Here is a 19,363-nt window from a genome sequence, read left to right on the forward strand (position 1 = left end):
TTATAATGAATCCTTTTTCTTGTCATTCAATAACTTTTATTTATATTTACATTAATAACTTTATTATAGTGGGTTTACTCACATTAGTTGAATTCATATCTAATAGTTACAGGAGCGAAGCATGCCAAAGTGTTTTTCACATTTATATTGGGGCTGGGGTTGTGGCTCAGCGGTAGAGTACTCGCCTAGCACATGCGAGGCCCTGGGTTCAATCCTGAGCACCACATAAAAATAAATAAATAAAGATATTGTGTCCAACTAAAAAATAAATATTAAAAAAAAAGTTATAATAAACAAGGAAACTTTCCGAGGTAGATTTTCCAGACAGATTTTACAAGCCTAGGTAATACAATTAAATGGTTCCATTTTTAAAATTTATATATGTGATATAAAATGTGAAAATATAGTGACTCAAATGATAGGATTTTTTAAATATTTTTTTAGTCATAGATGGACACAACAACTTTATTTTATTTTGATGTGGTCCCAGGGATCAAACCCAGTGTCTCATGCATGTTAGGCAAATGCTCTACCACTGAGCCACAACTCTAGTCCAGGGTTTATCTTTTATAAGTAAAAAAAAAAAAAAAAAAAAAAAAAAAAACCTATTTAAAATTCAACAGTGCAAAACATTTTTGTCAAATACCTAATAATTGACTGTTTCTTTTTACTTCAAAAATAATGTTATCAGCCTGGCATGGTAGCATACACCTGTAATGTGAACTACTGGGGAGGCTGAAGCAGGAAGATTCCAACTTCAAGGCCAGCCCTGGCAACCTAGCAAAACCCAATCTCAAAATAAAATAAAAAGTGCTGGGGATGTAGGTCAGTGGTAGGTTTATCAACCATGCTAAAAGCCCAGGTTTGATCCCCAGTACCACCAAAAAAAAAAAAAAAAAAAAAAAAGAACGCTATTAATTTCTACTCTGATGCATCTATGTGTTCATACATCTATAAACTTTTATATAAAGGGGAAGAAATATGACAAAGTAATTTTAGTAGCAACATCAGTAATATTAGAAATTATTTTATGGATAGCCCATGTGTTCAGGCACACTAATCTTTAAATGCATAATCTCATCCAATATTCACAGAAATCCTGTAAAGGAGAGAGGTACCTGTATTATTATGTTTTGGAGACAAACTCAAAATCAAAGAGGTTACATGGTGGGAATTGAAACCCTGGTCCATCCAGAGACCAAGGAAATGAGCCAGGACATGCAAAAACTAGGATTTCTAAAATACATCCCATTGGGTCCTTGGTCTATGGCTTTGGGCAAGACTAAAAAACTATTTCTCAAATTTCTCCTGTAAAAAAAATTACAGCAAAAAAGAATGTGAATACAGCAAAGCTTTATACAGGCCACTTGGAAACTCTTGAATTTACATGGAGTTATGCAGAGCAAATAACCACTGACAGCATATCCAGTGCTGTCTTCTAAAGGGTAGGCATGAGTGAACTAAGGAATCTAATTGAATGGAAAGGGAGCAGACTCACCAATAGGTCGACCTTAGGTTGAGGTCAGTACCCAGGAAAACAGCAATTAGCAAAAGAGTCACAAATTCATGTGGGCTGGGAGCATTGGAGTCTGCAAAGCAGAACCAGGACATAGGGTAGGCAGAGGAACTTAAAGACCCTGGCCTTTCTGCTCAGTTCACCTCACCTGGGTTGACCAGCAGCAGCAGTATCTGAGATCAGAGGACACAGAAGATCTGACCCCTGCATTTAAGGCATGTGAAATATGTCTAGAATGTTAGCCTCTAGAAATTGAGGTAAGAAGTAAATTTGCTTTTCAAAGAGCAGAAGAATGTCATCTGAGCACACTCCTGCCTCAAGGGTATTTGCACTCACTGCTCTTCTGAATTCCTCTTTCCCAGAGAGTCCATTCTCAGAACCCCACCCCCACCATAGTACTTACCACAGCAGTGTTTCTACCTCACCCAGTACACTAGCCACCTGGAGGCTCCTTTGCTTTGCCATGTTGTTTTCATCACTATTGATGTATTTTATATACTACTGTATGTCTGTTCATTGACTATCTCTACACTAATCTGTAAGCCCCATATCTTTGCTGTTGCCTGCTGCATTCTCAATGCCTAAATCAAGTCTGGGACACAGAAAAAACTTAATAAATACTTGTTTAATTAATGTATGAATAAATTTCAAAGCAACATTGTCAACATGTCATTTTTTTCATTGTCTAGAATTTTGAGTTCTATGTGCTGCTACTTGCTGTATTATACAAGTAAGGAGATGGGTAAATTAGTAAATAATACAATCAAAGTTAGTGACCTTGAAACTCGTGAATTAATTCAAGCGTAAATACTGCTCAGAATGTAGAACTTGAATGTTTTGATAGTTTAATAGAAACACTAACAAAGCAAACCACAAAACACGCTCTATTTCACAAAGAAAAGGAAGCCCCTGGCACATCTCTAAAATACCAGAGTTATTGGTTAATCACCGAAAACCAATACTCTTCCTGGATTGGTTCTTCCTAGTTAAAAATTTTTTAAAAAAGGTTTTAATCTTAGAACATCCACCAAACAACCAATTATACAGCAAGTATATAATCAAAATTCATCCTTACAAAAAAAAAATTAGGGTTAATTTCAAAATTCTCATCTTTGATATATAGTAATTTTAGGTTCTAAGTTCAGAACATTAATAAAACAAATTTCTAAAATAGGAGATAGAAAAAATACAGGAAACAAGCATATGAAAAAATTTTTTAAATTTTATTCCAACTAGAAAATAAATTGAAACAAGGTTCTAGAATCATGAAAACTGAATATAAATTTGTACCCACAAGAGTCTTTCTCTTGCTAGAAGACTATTCAGTATCTCTTCAAAATGAAATGAAACTGGGGCTGGAGTTGTGACTTAGAGGTAGAGCACTTGCCTAACATGCATGAGGCACTAGGTTCAATCCTCCTAGGTAAGTAAGATCCTCAGCACCACATAAAAATTAAAATAAATAAATAAAGGCATTATGTCCACCTATAACTAAAATATAAATGTTTAAAAAAATGAAATGAAATTGTATCACTTAAAACAAAGATAGTTTTGGGTTTTTTTTTTGTTTTTTGGGTTTTTTTGATTGTTCGGTATGTGAGTTTTTATTTTTAAGCTGTAAAAGGAAAGGAGAGATTTCTCAATTAAGAAACTAGTTAAAAATATTTATGTATAAATGTCCACTTTTCAGAACTTGAGTAAGTCCCAGGATATTACATGGAAGTCTGAAAGAAGGGATCTTGATTTCTTACTCAGCTTAAGTTCACATCTAAGAACAAACAGGAAAAATTACCAAGAAAAACTTAAGGGTGAAGGGACTGACTCAACAAGCTCTTATAGCAAAATAAAACTGAATTGAAAGGGCATGATGACTGACTCTACTATGGTCCCATAGACAAGCAGAAGAAGTTAGATAACAGATCTTAAAACTTGTGATTTCAAACAAGAATTTTTAAAGGAACATTGCAAATAAGTGGCATAGGAAGAACTGTTCAGTGTACTGTTTAGGGATAAGAAACTGGTAACTAAAATTACATTACTTTTATGTTAAAAGTAAAAAAAAAAAGAAATTGGTAGTTAAAAACTAAAAATCTATTTAGAACTTTGCCTTAGACTGGGAGTGTAGCTCAGTGGTAGAGTGCTTTCCTAGGATGTGTGAGGCCCTGAGTTCCATTCTTAGCACCACAAAAAAAAAGAAAGAAAGAAAAGGGCATTTTAGAACTTCGCCTTATACCATAGTCACATATCACAGATGATTTGAATGTGAAATTTTCATCTATGTTCCTCTTCGGTTTCTTAGAAGTGTTTCAATTCTGAAATCAAATAATAGCATACCTTTCAAATTCAACTGAAAATTAACAACATAGATATTTCACTAAACTTAATACTATTTTTTAAATAATTTCTAATTTTTTTTATTTGTAGTTGGACACAATACTTTTATTTTATTTATTTGTTTTTAATGTGGTGTTCAGGATGGAACCCAGCGGCCCACACACACATGCTAAGCGAATGCTCTACCACTGAGCCACAACCCCAGCCCTAATCCTATTTTTTTAATAATCTGCTTGAAAAAAAAATTTAAACAGCAGAAAACAACTTAATGATTAAATGAGGTCATTTAGCTTAACAGGTTTTTTTTTCAGCTAATCTATGCATAACTCTTGGTTGTGAATTTATAATATGCTTTAACCAGACTTTTTCTGCCCAAAGAGTACCTGGCTTTCTATGGTGGAAATAAACATAATGATATTTCATGGATATTTAATACTTTCAGGTAATTCACCAACTAAATATATTGAGAGCCACTAGAATGAAGAATTGATATAAATAGTAATGAGAGGAACTAGACATCACAAAATTCAGATGAAAAACTTAGGAAAGGAAATGATGTTCTAATTCCAAATGCAAAAGGCATAATAAAGAAGACTACTAACAGTCTTGATTATGTAAAATTATAAATAAAAATTCTGTTTATTAAAAAATTGCTAAAGTAAGACCAATAAACAGACTTGAGGTACATTTGTTATAAATACAACAAAGATTTAATATGCCTAATGGATAAAGCATATGAACTAATGAATGAAAACCCTTAGGAAACACAGAGACAATTCATATAACAAGAATAAATTACTCCAAACAAACATAAGGGAGAAATTATCACTTTAGTAATTAAAGAAATTCATATTAAAACAATAATGAGGCTACGTTTTGCCTATTAAATCAACAAAACCTAGATGATAATTTCCAAACTGACCAAGGGGAAAAGAAGCTCGTACTTTAATCATTACTGGTAGCATTATCATCACATACATCCTTTCTGGAATGCAACTTGGCAATTTGTTCCATGAGATATAAAAATGTGCAAACTCTTTAACCTAGTGATTCCACATCTATATATTGGTCTTATGAGAAATAATGTAAAATCTAAGGGAAAAAAAGTTAGATCCATTAAAATGTTCATCAAAGCTTTGCATTTGTAATAGTAGGAGAGATGGGAAATGAGGGTGGGGATGGGGGAGAGGATGTTCAACAACAGAAAGTCTTGGGCCACCATTTAAAATGACAGGCATAAGAATGCAAGGTAGGAAAAATGATTTGTGTTAAATGACAAAGTGTGGATGGTAAAGGATAAAGGACCAGAAAATGTAATCAAGTCAGAAAAGTGGGTTATTTTCAGGAGATAAGATTTTGAGTAAATTTGTTTTTTCTCATTCTAATTTCTCTAAATGATGTTATAGTTCTTAGACAGCTTTAAAATGGATGGATTAAAGCTCAGATACATAAAGATAAGCCGTTATCATTTGACCACTATTTTGAGCAGAAATTAGAAACACTATTTTGGTTCTTGCTTCCTTCCCAATCAATCCATGGTAACACAAGCTATCTTTTTTTTTTTTTTTTTAACTCTGGCACTTGCTGGACACACCCAAATTCAGTGTTCCATATTTCTGTACTTTCCTCTCTCAAAATGTGAACTATCATTGAGGCTCAATATTTAATTTAGTGGGCTTGTAGTTACATCAGTTGAAAATACCAACACATTAACCACATCTGTGTGAAAAACAATCATGCCCATCTTCATTTTTTTCCAGATAATTAATACTGAAAATTATTAATTGCCTTTTTAATGGACTAAGCAATCCTCTAACACGGATGCCATCAATTAAGTGCAATGCTCTAATAGACCTGATATTGCAGCTTCTATACCACGTGCAATAACATCAGCAAGAACCAGTGTCATACATGAATTACCTTGACTCCTTATCTGAGATTTCTCAGCCTCAGCCTCCTTCTTATGACAACTATGTCAAGTTCTGCATCATGACCGAGAGCACCCACAGCAAAGACTACGGAGTGGTTGGGAGGGGAAAATAGACTATTAAATCTTTCTGCAGTGAAAATGTGGGGACATTTTATGTAACTCCTATTCTATCATAATATTCTGGTAACCATTAAGATTTAGATCTGTAATTATGGGAAGGAACCTGCAATTTACCCTGATTACTGAAAAAGACAGTGAGTATAATACAACAAAAAGCCAAGACTTATAAAATGAAGAGTTTGCAAGAGGTGAATATTCCCAAGCTCTAGTAGATTAACTGTTCAAAATGGACATTCCACACTTGCACATTGTTGGCAAGACATGGAAAATGTCTCCAAGTATATGCACTTCCATCTGTAGTGTGAATCCTCTTTGGTAAATAAATAAAATAAATAAATATATTTGTTACAACACAAACAAGCTTTTTTTTTTTTTTTTTTTTTTTAAAGAGATGTTGGGTGGTGGAACAGAATCCACAGTTCTGAGTCAACACAAGATTATCATGTCCTGTTGGGCATGGTGGTGCATGCCTGTAATATCAGTGGCTCTGGAGGCTGAAGCAGGAGGATTGCAAGTTCAAAGCCAACCTCAACAATTCAGCAAGGCCCTAAGCAATTTAATGAGACCCTATCTTAAAATAAAAAAGGGCTGGGGATGTGACTTAGTGGTAAGCAGCCCTTGGGTTAAATCCCCCACTGTATAAAAAAAAAAAATTGGGGATTATATATATATCTCCATATCACAAAATGTGCTCAGCATTGTATAAATACAAATACCTACCCCAACAGTGACCTTTAAGTCCTTTTTAAAGCTACAAGCATTACTTAACACAAGTTGAGTGTATTTCTAAGTAACTGCTTTCAAAACCCTTCACACTTCAAGAAACTGTTTTTGTTTTTGATTGCAAAACTGCAGTTACGTACCTAAAGAGTCCAGAACTGGTTTAAAAACAAAAGCAAAAACAGAAAGCCTTACCCTCAATTATTGCTAAATAAATATGCTTTCTAAATCATATTTTAAATAAAATCACTTCTTCACACAACAATAGTAACAATGAAAAAGAAAATCTACCTGCAAAACACAAACCCAATGAAAAATACCAGGACCTGTGCTACTCCCTGAGGGAGGAGATAGAACTTACAACATGAGAGAAAAAAGTGTTCGGAAACAATTACCTCTAGCCTGTGACCAAGAGAGAGACTGGGTGGGAGAAAGGTGGCTGCTTCTAGGAGCTTCTTCCCATGGCTGTTCTCTTTTACAGCTCTACCAAAACCTTAATCCGAGCCTTTAGTGCCTGCCTGGGGAGCAGAGAGGCTGGCTGTGGAGAGTGGGGTAGAGGCAATGGGTTCTTGCTCTCTCCCCTGACTCTCTGTCCCCACAAGATTGTCCTGGTGAAGTCTGGAAGTCTGTCATTTCCCCTGATTTTTCTCAATGACTTCCAACAGGTTATTCTGATATGTGCTTGTCAGCATTAATTAATGTGACATTGGATCAGCTTGATCACTGACAAAATTTAAGAGCACAATAATAAAACAAAGTGACAATAGGAAAGATGCTGGGGATGGGGGTAGGCAGAGCATTTGCATCTCCAGTATATTCACCTCTTTCTCTGGCCCAGTTCAACCAGCCTCACAAAGGCACATCTGCTCTGCTCTGCTCTACATATGGAGATTGCAGATATCAGACCTATCCAGTTTGCTTAGGATGGCCCAGTCTATACTGTTGTTCCATAAAGAGGGTCCTCTCTCACAGCATCCTGTTTAGATGTTAAACTTATGTGAACACCCTACTGAGCCTGCTCTTTCAACTACATTGCCTTTCCTTACCTTACCCTCTCCCACATAGCTACAACAGTGAAAGGGGCTAAAGACAAAGATCACTAGGAACACAGAAGAGAAGCCACTCTGTAGAATTTGCAGGGAGAGATGTGGTACAACTGATAATGCTCTGTTGGTTTCCCTGTTTGATTTCTATGGGGAGGCTATTTCTCCACATTGGGCTGATACAAAATCAGAGTACGCATATTTATCGTCAGACAAAAAAAAAGCACAGAATCTGCTATCAGTTCTCTTTCCATGAGAATGAAGGTAATTCTGAAACACAGCATCTTTCACTTACATCTGGCTGGTACATTCTTTCCTCCTAAGATCAATGGGTATTCTATACATGCAAATGGTGTGCTTTTATTTTATTTCCAGTGTAACCTTGCAAAGATCAACTGAAGTTTCAGAACCACAGGCACACCCGTGCTGTCCAATACAACTTTGTGCAATAATGGAATTATTTCATGTCTATTATTTCATAGCTATTTTTCCTAATGGCTACTAGCTACATGTGGTTTGGGGCCACCTGAAATGTATATAGCACGACTTGAGTTTTTAATTACATTCAATTTTAATTAAGTAACAAAGAAATATGATTTCTTAAATTAGAAAATTAGGATAAAAAAGATGTGTCTCCTGTTGTTTCCTTTGAGTCTTGATGAGAAAAGTCACTAGATTCCTCCTCAGGGCAGATATTGTACACTAAGGAACCCTTCTCCCTCTCAGAGGCAATGCATTTGTCTGGGCCCTATTTCTGACAGTATAACCGGACCTGTATCTAGCACAGAAAGGACTGTCCTTGGGTCCCAAAAGGTGTCAACTGAATGCTCTTCAGTTCTTGGGGCCTTAGTTTTCTCAGAGGGTAGAAAAAAAAATCCATGTGGTTAAATTTAGTGTCCTTTCTAGAATCTTTGAAGATTTCCCATTGGCCACCTGAGAAAAGATCACTACCATGACAAAGAGGACAACATGGCCCACTGTGCCATCAGAAATGTGCTTGGTTCTGTCCAACAGATGTGGAAACAAGGGTGATAGGTCACTCTGAAACATATTACAAAAGGAAAAAGAGTTTTATGTTCAAGAGATCTTTTACTTCCCCTTTATCTATCGTATAAGTAATACCACATTTATATACATCACTGTGTGTCTATTCTGTAAAATGAAAAGACTATTTTGAAAGACAAATTAGAAAAGATAACTGGCCATTAAATTCATTTATTAAGAAGTCTTAATCACATTTACTTAGTATAGTTTTTTAAAAATATAAACAAGTCATGAAGTGAATAATTTGGTGGTACACTCCCTAAAGGGTTCTATCATTCTAAAAATGTCTTAAAACTAAATATCATTCAAAATGAGGCCAAGATGATGCATATTTTTAAAAATTTCTCATAGAAACTAACCATCTGTACAATAATCCATCGTCTGCTCTACCAAGGTGATTTATTAAGGATAATGAAGCATATGATTTAATAGCTGCCACAAATCCTTTTTCAAGTAGGATGGGTATAAATAATACAAAAAGATGGTCCAATAATAGCCAAATCCTAACCTAAGAACTATTCTGTATGCTAGGTCACAGGAAATTACATGAACTCAATTAACTGCAGAGCAAAGTGAAAAGTGGCTGTGCCCATAGCTAAAGATCTAACTACTCTCTCCTATCCCAGTAATCATCACTATTATTATTACTTAGAGGGACTTGTGAGCTCTACTAGCATGGTGGAATCTGAGTAGTTTTCCACATGACAACACAAAGCTCTCCAATTGAGAATGAAAATTATACCAGCATGCATTTTCCAAAAAACCCAGATCTCTGAAATTTGCCAATGCAAACTGCAATTGGCAATGCTCTGCTCATCCTTACATCCACACAGCACCTTGCATCCAACAGTGTTGAGTGTAATGAATGTTTAATGGGGGAGCAGGTGAATGAGTAAAATGAGGCCTCTGAAATCCATGCAGGAAAAAAATTATATATATATATATATATATATATATATATATCTCACAGTCCTGGGTTCCTATGCAATATTTGTATTACTAGTTGTCAAGAGGTTATTTCCTTTGGTAGCAAAGCTTTCCTTGGGTGTACTTCCATGAAGCACGAAAACAAAGTCACAAAATCATATGCACCATTTGAATGCTTTATCCAGACATTAGCTCTTGTTTGCAAACTGACAGGCTCTTCTCCTGTCTATCTCTGCAAACAGTCAGGTCTTTACAGGGCCTTATGTAACCAGTGAGGCACATTTTTAACAACAGGAAATAGGAGCAGTCTTACATGCCAGCTGTTTGGCATGATCAGACTGCCTGGCTGTGCCTTAGAGGCATGGCACAGCCATTCATTGATAAGCTGGCACAGCCAGTCCTGTCCCCAGGCCACCCAGTGAGTCCATCTAAAATAAGATTAGATGCTGCAAATTCTAGTGTTCAAGTAACACCGGGATTCAGAAAATGTCCAAGGCTCAACATAAACAAGGGGCTGATGTGCGGGACATATGTTGCCTTCTCAAAAATGCATGTTTCACCAGATGCATTTACCATCAACCAGCATATTTCCACACTGTAGTTCCTACTGCTCTTGCTCTTGTGAGCCTGGCTTGCCAGAACTGAGATCAATTTTATTAGATACCATTAGTCTCTGTTAGGGCGGTCATTTGAATAACAACAGATTGGCAAGTATAAAACTAAGGCACCTGTTGTACATTTGGCAGCCTGAATGAGGCCCCTTAAAACGAAAACAAATAAGAGCTATAATCATGCCAGGCAATGGCTTTTGGTTCAATAATGACCATGTGTCAGAATTAAGTGCATCTGGGAATTCCTACCACAGCCAGATGTAAAGGCAGATTTGTCTTGTCTGGTGGCATATGAGTAGATATACACAGTCTACTCAGATTTGGCTTTGTCTTGGTTTGGTAAGAAACTAGGTAAGTGGAACTTAGGCTCAAATGAAATTAAATTAATTACTCAAGAGAATCTGGTGATAGCATCATAAACTGTAGAGCTTAAAAATGTATGTGGTGTAAGATTTTGGCCATGAACTAACCACCTGACTCTCCTGGGTATGCTGACTCCTTTACAGAACACTCAACTGCATTATCCCAAAATTACTATTAGGTGGATCCAGGCCATGAACTAAGGGCTGGAGATAACACTGTGAATAAGACATTGACCTTGGCCTCAAGCACCTGTAATGAAACAGACGATAAATAAGTGACTGCAATACACTATAACACATGCTATGTGTAGATGTGTAGAATTCATTCAGTGCTCTTTTTGCACACAAAGTAGGATATCTGGACCCTGGAGAAAGGAAAGGTTTCCTAGAAGAGTTGTCGGCTATGCTGCAACCTGAAAGAAGAGAAGTCAGGCAGAAATGGAAAAGAAGGGGACATTCTCCTGAAAGGAGTAGAAACTAGAGAGGTGCATCTGAGAAACAACAAATGTTTTAGTGTGGCTCTAACAGACGTCTGTTGGGTGGGGGAAGATGAATGAGAATGGTAAGGTGGCTAGAGGCAGAACAGGAGACAGGACAAGGGTCAGGTGTCCCATGCTAAGGAATAGTTCATGCTCTATACAGAGAGGAGTGGGGAGTCATTGGAATATTGTGAAAATCAAATTCAGTTTGGGTTTGGATAATAATAAAAATGAGATTCAGGGCTGGGGGTATGGCTCAGTGGTAGAGAGCTTGCCTCACACATGTGAGGCACTGGGTTCCATCCTCAGCACCACATAAAAGTAAACAAACAAAATAAAGATATTGTGTCCATGTATAACCCCCCAAAAGTTAGATTCAAATAAATTTAAGCAGTATCTGACTAGGCACAGCAGCATTTATTAAATCGGTCATTCTTAATTTACAGGTATCATTATTTAAAAGCATTTAGTAAGAACCTGTGAAAGAGTCCTCAAGACAACATGACCCACAGAAGGTAGCATATCCCGCTCCATGCTTCTAGGAGATTATAGTGAGAACTCAGCTTGTAGAAAAGTATGAGGCTAAATAGGCCAGTGTTTGCATGTGAGAAATATTTTTAGAAAAATGGAAAATGGGGGAGGGGGGTTAAATGATAATATAAGTGCCATAAAAGAAAAAAACTTTTTCCATGTACCTTTATTTTATGTACCATGTCTGATTTAAAACTTCAGGGTGCCTTATTGTTGGAGAAAAGATAATTTTCCAATTCATCAAACAAATATAACATCCTGTATTTTATTATTTATAAAACTATAATTAATCAGAAAGAGTCCTCTAAGACCTTAACAACAACAAAAAAAAATAGGTTAAATGAAGAAAAAAAATTAATCAAATCCCACATCTGCTATTGATAATGAAATTATCAGGTAAACAATGAAAACAAAATATTTTGGAAGACATGATAATGGACAAAAGTTTCCCAGATAAAATTGCATAGGGCAGGCTGCCAATAAGTAGAATACATATATTTCGGTCACTTGGCATAATGTCATTTATTTGATGGGCAGGCACTCTTCAGATATTCCTGCTGGATCTATGTTTCTCTTTTAAAAATTGCTTTTGATTTCTTACCTGTTGGTTAACTAAGAAACACAAGCTTTTGAGATCTTAAAGAATGTTTTTGGTGGAGATATTCATTTAACCCCTTTTGCTCCAGGACTGACCAGAGTTCAGCTAGTTGTATCACTAACCAGAAAGCATAAAAGTTAGTGCTGGAAAGCAACTGCAAAAAAAGGATCATCTAGTCCAAGCCCCTTTGGTAAAAAGATGCATTTCAGTGCCTCAAGTTCCAAACAGAGAAAGGAAAAGAAGAAACTTCAGAAATGATCAAAAGACAACCTACATACTGCTTAAAATTTATCCTAAATTTGTGCCAAGAAAACAACATGCCATTGGGTGTATTTGTCTAGTATATGTGAGATACACTTAAAAAAAGTTGGGGTTTTGTTTGTTTGTTTTTGGTTTTGTTTTTTTTGTCAGACAAAAGAATGAGGAGGTTCAGAAGAGAGATGATAAAAACTGGCATGCTAGCCAGGCACAGTAGCACTTGACTGCGATCCCAGGGACTCTGGAAACTGTGACAGTAAGATCAAAAGTTCAAGGTCAGCCCCAGCAACTTAGCAAGAGCTTGTCTCGAAATCAAAAAAGGGGTGGAGATGTAGCTCAGTGTTAATGTCTCCCTGGGTTCAAACCCCAGTATCAAAAAAAGGCTGGGAATGTAGCTCAGTAGTAGAGTGTTTGCCTAGCATGTGGAAAGCCCTGGATTCAATCCCTAGCACTACAAAAATAAATAAAATAAAAGTTAGGATGTTAATATTGCTTAAAATCTTCACCCTAAGTCCCAACTTTATTTATTACACCTGTATATTCAATCCTGGGCAAATTACTTAACCTTCCCATGGGTCAGTTTTCCTTTCTGTAAAATTATAACCTAAAAGCTTTTAATTTGCATAGTGTTATTTAGAGATTATACATGATATTGAAAGTAAAGTACTGAACAGAATGCTTGGCACATTGTAAGTGCTCAGTAAATTTTGGTGACTATTATTCATTGACTGATATTATTGTACCTGTAATACCAAGATTATTAAAAGAAAAACTTTCCTCATAAAGGAATTTTGATTTTTATACCTATCTCATGGTGCTGAGCATCGTCAAAGGTTTCTAATGAATAATTTTATTTCTTGCATTCATGATTTCAGTTAAATTCAACTCAAATCCCTTTAGTTTATATCAAATCAAAGAAAGGATATAGCACCTGAGCTAAGCATTAGAAAAATGAAAGAAAAATAAGACATTTTCAATGTACACAAGGTCCAGTAGTTGATAAGGAGAAAAAGGGAAATCCAGAACAGTCATGGTAGAACCAAAGAGATGACCAAGAGCAGACAGACTCCTCAGTGATTGCACAGAATGCTATACTGCACAATCACAGAGTGAGAAGGCTGAACAGGCAAATTAGGGTTGGGCTGAAAGGGCTGAAACTGAGGGGCTGGGTATTAAGCACTCAATTATGTAGTTTTGACAAAATTTGCAATACAGAAAGTAGGTTTTTAATAAGAATAAAAGAGAAGAAATTAGAAACACAAAGACCACACAGGAAGCTATACAGGGAGTGCTGAGCATCTAAACACAGAGTAAAGTTAGAAAGGGAGAGGAAGTGATAAAGTGAAGAGATTACAGGAATAGAGCCTACAAAACCAGAGCAGAGTGAAAGGAAGGAAAGAGAAAGTCAGGACACCAGGGATTCCAGTTAAGGGATAAGTTACATACTGAGGCAGGAAGAAAGGGGGAAGTAGACCTGACCATGGATGCTGCACAATATTTTGGATTTACAAATACAAAGCAAACTCTGAATGGAGAGTTTGCCATACAGAAGAGTCTTCTACTTCTCAATCATCTCACAAGCTGATAGCATTTCAGGTCTGGAACTCCAGAGAGATGCCAGGAAACTCATTTTTGGGGTCCTCTATGGAGACATTATTAGCTCTATGATAAGTGGCTAGGACTATCCCAGCAGACAGTACAGGCAGAGACTAGAAGAAGGCTACAAACACAACCATAATGAAAGAGTCTAGAATAAAGAAGGAGACCTAGAAGTCAAAACACCACAGGAAGAGGGAATTCAATGTCAATGAAGAGTCAAAGGGAAGTTGGAAGGATTAACTTGCATCCAAGGGATATTTCCAAAGGAAGATGCTTCCAATATATTACTCATCTAGAGAAATACAACTCTTTCCAACCCCCCAGAAAAAAAAATAAAAAACAATTACATGACGAATGAGTACTCAGAATATTTAAGATTTTCCAACAGATTATTACTCCCAGCTAGCCTAATCATCTCAATAGACCCAATTAAAATAAAATATAGAACCACGAATCTAAAGAATTGCACTAAGCTATTTCAACCAGAGAAGTGTGAATTGGTAACCATTGTTTGATTTTCTTTTACAATCCTTTAATAATTTTTCAATTAAGTTCCTACTAATAAGTAGTTGGAATCTCTTTTCACGGGAAGTCCAGCATGTACTTGTACAGTAAGAAACAATTAGCATGTGTTCAGTATGTCCCTTTCATTGAGATGGGCATCAGAAAGGGGATAAAGAAAAACTTTATTTTAAACATTGAAAACAAATGTCTTTTGGATCTATAATGGGATATCTGATCAGCATTGATGTGTGTAGTTTAATTTCTTCTTGTGATATTGTACTGGTGGATCTTAGGGAGAGACAGAAGGCAGTAAATTCCTATCCTCCATCAATACATTTGACCTCGGAGCAAACCCCACAACTGGCTACAGGCACCCACCATCCATCACTGCTCTTGAAACCTGATCCTTCAGGAAAGGACAGCTGCACTGGGCAAAGGGCTAAGCAGCTTTCTAAGATGCACTACCAGTGAAGGGCCAGGGAAGGTACTTCTTTCTGCTTCAATATTTTCATTAACTGCTTTTCTAAACATTTCTTCCCCAAAATTGCATCTCCACATCACATCAACTGTCTTCAGGAATCTATGAATACATTCCTGACTTCTAAAAGAAATTCTGTGTACATTCTAGGTAAAATCATTTCTAGCTCTTACTTTGAACACTGTCTGAGATAAGCAGTGTACTGTGGCATGCTAACATGCACAGACTTCAATAAACACGTTGGGCTAGAAAAGATTGTTCCAGAATCTGTAGTAATTATAGCAAGTATAAAACTGAGTGCCAGTAAGTAAGTATACACAAGCACCCATATGCAACAAATATTAATTTTAAATCAGGTGGCAGTCATTTAGAGCCAATAGTTGAAGACAGCAGATCTTCATTATAGAGACCAGTGTTTCGAATATAGTATGTCCACCACAGACTACTACTACGTTTGGAAAGCTTTTAAAATTTAAAATACAAAAGAAGACAAATTCTTATCATCTAATTTAATCTTCACCCCATGTACAGTTATTCTCTCCATTTCACAGATGATAAAACTGAGGCTCTAAAATATGCTATCACAAGAAATAATAAGGTGAACATACAGATCTTCTTTCAGCAAATTTATGTTCTTTTCACTGAAGCATAAAAAGAAAATTGGCCGATATTGCACAAAAGAAGTTTATCCACTAAAGCTTGAAAAAGAAGTCTCTTGTTACCTGTGACCCAATGATTACAGATGATCTTTGTATACATCTTAAAGTACAATTTCTCCAAATCCCAAAGCCATCCTGAGAAACACTTTTTCTAAACACAATTCACAAATTTCAATTTAGATAGCTACTGCTACACTAAAAAGCTCAAAGGCCGTTAAAAAAAAAAAAGACAATTAAGAATTTATAAATTTAATCAATCTCATGAAACTGACAGATTTACGAAGGTTAAATCCCGTAAATAGCAATGTGGTAAAGGTCACAATGCTCCTGACATTGTTATCTGAATGTCAAAGAAGAACCAAAGTTAAGTAGCATTTCTGTTTAGTGAATTCAAAGAAGTCAAAGAAAGCCTGGGCTCAGATGGTGCTCTGGCTCTTACATTTTGTTTGGAAATGCTAAAGGAGCCAGAGGGGCCTGCCATATAAATGAAACTATTTTACAAAGGAAAGCAAGGTTTGTCTGCTGCAGGTGGAGAGGGAGGAAAATCCAAGTTGCCTCAATATTATTCGCCTACCAATACCCTTGACCTAACAGCTTACAGACAGCACAAACTTCCTTACCTTTCCAAATATTCAGCTCTTTCATTTAACTTATTGTCTATAACGTGTAAGAATTTGATCTGGACAACAGAAGAGGTTAAAAAGCCATAAAAAGGCTTTTTAAATTTTTTTAGTTTTCAAAAGGCTGTATACCAATTGACTAGATTTGATATAGTCCTGTTAAATATATGTAAGCATCAAACAGAAAATAATGAACAGAAAGCTACTGAATTAATTATTTTGAAAGGGAAGTGGAGGAACATTGTAGTTGTTAATTTAGTCCTTTTTCCCATTATGAGTTTTTTAACCCTTTTAGGAATGTGGTAGTATACATAAACATAATATTTTAACATCTAAGTATTAAAGATATTTTATAAGTAAAGTATTAAGAGAAGAAAATGCAAAGTGATTGTTGATTATAGGAAAGCATAAATAATTTATTAAAGGTGAAAAGAAAGACATAAGGTTTAAATTTAATTTTATGAAATATGTGTTGTAAGAATGCTGTATCATTAATGCTTCAGCCTCAGAGTGTTGTCACAACATTAATATTTAGGTTACATTAGGTCAGAGATTACTGTAACATATAAGCATTTGTTCTTTGACCTTTCCAAGACTTATGACACAAAGGAAGTACTGAACTTTTACATCTGAGGCTATGATTTCATATAATGAACAATCAGTGAGCACACGTCATATATTCTTCTAGCTCTTATTCTTAAGGGCTTTGATTGTGGAGAGCTAGAATGCACTTCTATTTATATTTTAAAATGGGAGATTCTGGACACTTTCATTGTCGAAACAAATGTAAGCCAAGGATGGCATTTTAGTAAGTGTGACCAACTCATGATTAGAAGCAAATGAGATTATCCATATAGAAAATATCTGCAAACAAACCTGTCCTTTGGTAGAAATGTCACTGTGCTACAAAATTACAGCTTCTTAAACAAGTGATGCTTGTTGGAATAAAATTTACTGACAAATCCCTTCTAAGCAATCTTCTTCCACATTATCAGATTTCTTCAGTTGATGTGCTATATGGGAATCCTCAATCTTTGAGTTCACAGAGAGAACTTTTCTCTTTGCTCTTTCTTGGCAAAACACTGATAATATAAAACAGAATGTTTTTAAACACTGATTTTGCTCCAGGCTGCAATTTGCCTCTATACCATCACACAAGTAAGTAGCTTTCTTCAAAGATTTTCTCAAAGAAACTATACAGTACCAAGATTAAGCAAAGAAAAGCTATGAAACTCCACAAGGCAATAAGAGATTCACAGTAAGACAGGTTTAACACATTAACTCATTTACTCAGCCTCACCTTCAACCAAAAACTACTGTCCCTTTAAGAAAATAGGAAAAGAAAAAGCATTATTTGAATAGTCTGGGTAAACTTAACAACTGTATTTTTATATTTAGCACTTTATATATCTGAACTTGTAACACAAATCCTAAAACTATATTTTTTTGTTCACTAAACTAAATACACTATATCAAAGGCAAAGTGCATTTTTAAGATTCCCAGAAACTTTAGGAAATTAAAAGGTACCATAACCAAAGGTTATATGTACAGCTTTTGAAGATATTAACCTTAAGTCTGATGCTCTCAGGATCACAAGTTAAGAGTCTAGAGGCTTCAACTCTGGACTACTCCCAAACACACAATGAAACTAACAAAGGGTGATTTTAAAACAAAATCACCTTGAGGAATTCATCTCTCTTTAAGTGGTCCTTTACATATATAATCATGCTAATGAATTCTTATTTATCCATAGAATCTTCTTAAATACAGAATTGTTCAGTGGCTTGATATATCAAGTTTGGCCTGAAGGAAATCCAATATGCAAATACTTTTAGTGTGCTCTTACAAATAGTCACCTTGTCAGTTTGAAAAACTGAAAATCAACAAAAGAACATTGTAAGTATACTTGACCTTATTGCCCAATGTCTATCAAGATTGGCACAGCTGGTCGATTTCAAATTTGTGAAACTGACACTTAAAAATGTATAGTGCATCCTCGGTCCAGGTCCCTCAAGTGCTGACTACACTGTAGTCACAGTGTCAGATTCTCCTTCCCTACAAACTTGCACAGCACTTACAAAGCTAGTTTAATCACACCATCAATCTATGACTAGACTTCCCTTAAAGTAATCTTGCTTCATTTATCTTTTAAACCCTACATTATGCAAATAACACCGTTATCAATCCAATAAGGAAAAGTTATTAATGCTCTTTCTTACCATACACTGAGAAACTGGGGTCACATACGAATCTGCACAAATAACTCTTCTGTTTTACCCTGTCTATGACAAACCCCCCTTGAACCACCATAGTGTCTGAGAAGCCTTAAATAATATTCTTGAAATATCCTTCAGTTTCTATGATTGATATCAGAGCAGGAGTTCATGTATTAAAAAGAAAACAACAAAAACTTGAGGGAGGGTCTACTTGAAAATTTTTTTAAATATCTCTCTAGGAAGGGTTTGCATTTGCCATACCAGGATACCTCCTGGATATAAGAACAGTTATACAGGCCCCTAGTGGCTTACCAAATAGCAGCAGATGAGGGAATTCCAATTGAGTTCTTCACTTTGAGATATTTTGGTTCTAAATGAGTGTCAATCTTAAAAAGCAAACCAAAGCATTGCATTTAATACTTCAAACAGTTTTACATCTGTAGTTATCTGTCATAATACATAAATATTAAAATATATTGCCACATTTCATTACTTCACTAACTATACAATTGCTCTGGCCCAAGTAGAATTTGTATTACATAACCTCCACAATAAAATGGTTAATCCCTCTACCTCTTTACATGTCATTTTATTATAAAAGCAATACATTACTCAAGTATATTAAAATATATTAAAAGGGAGACACTTTTTCTATTTAATTGCATTCCTATCAAACCATTATTACTGAAGGCTTTATGCTAGTGTTCACTCTTTACAATGAGATATAGATAAAAATTAAATGCCACTTTTATAGTGGTAGAAATCTAAATATATTTCCCAACAACAGCCAGTGATAAAACTCATTGTAGTGTA

At 35.6% G+C, this 19,363-nt stretch overlaps 1 protein-coding gene across 50 annotated transcripts in view; it reads right to left on the reverse strand.

Annotated features, from left to right (window-relative positions):
- The window catches only part of Ptprd (protein tyrosine phosphatase receptor type D), a 2,128,582-nt gene that overhangs the window by 473,883 nt on the left and 1,635,336 nt on the right, over window positions 1-19,363 (reverse strand). Inside the window, exon 2 of one of the 50 annotated variants that reach the window (XM_078047624.1) lies at window positions 18,863-18,936. The exons of the other annotated variants lie outside the window; for them this stretch is intronic. The gene's annotated coding sequence lies outside the window, so the exon portion shown is untranslated. The remainder of the gene's footprint in view (window positions 1-18,862; window positions 18,937-19,363) is intronic. 50 annotated transcript variants of the gene reach the window in all.

Source organism: Ictidomys tridecemlineatus, chromosome 4 (genome assembly GCF_052094955.1).
Source record: "Ictidomys tridecemlineatus isolate mIctTri1 chromosome 4, mIctTri1.hap1, whole genome shotgun sequence".
NCBI classification, from domain to species: Eukaryota; Metazoa; Chordata; class Mammalia; order Rodentia; family Sciuridae; genus Ictidomys; species Ictidomys tridecemlineatus.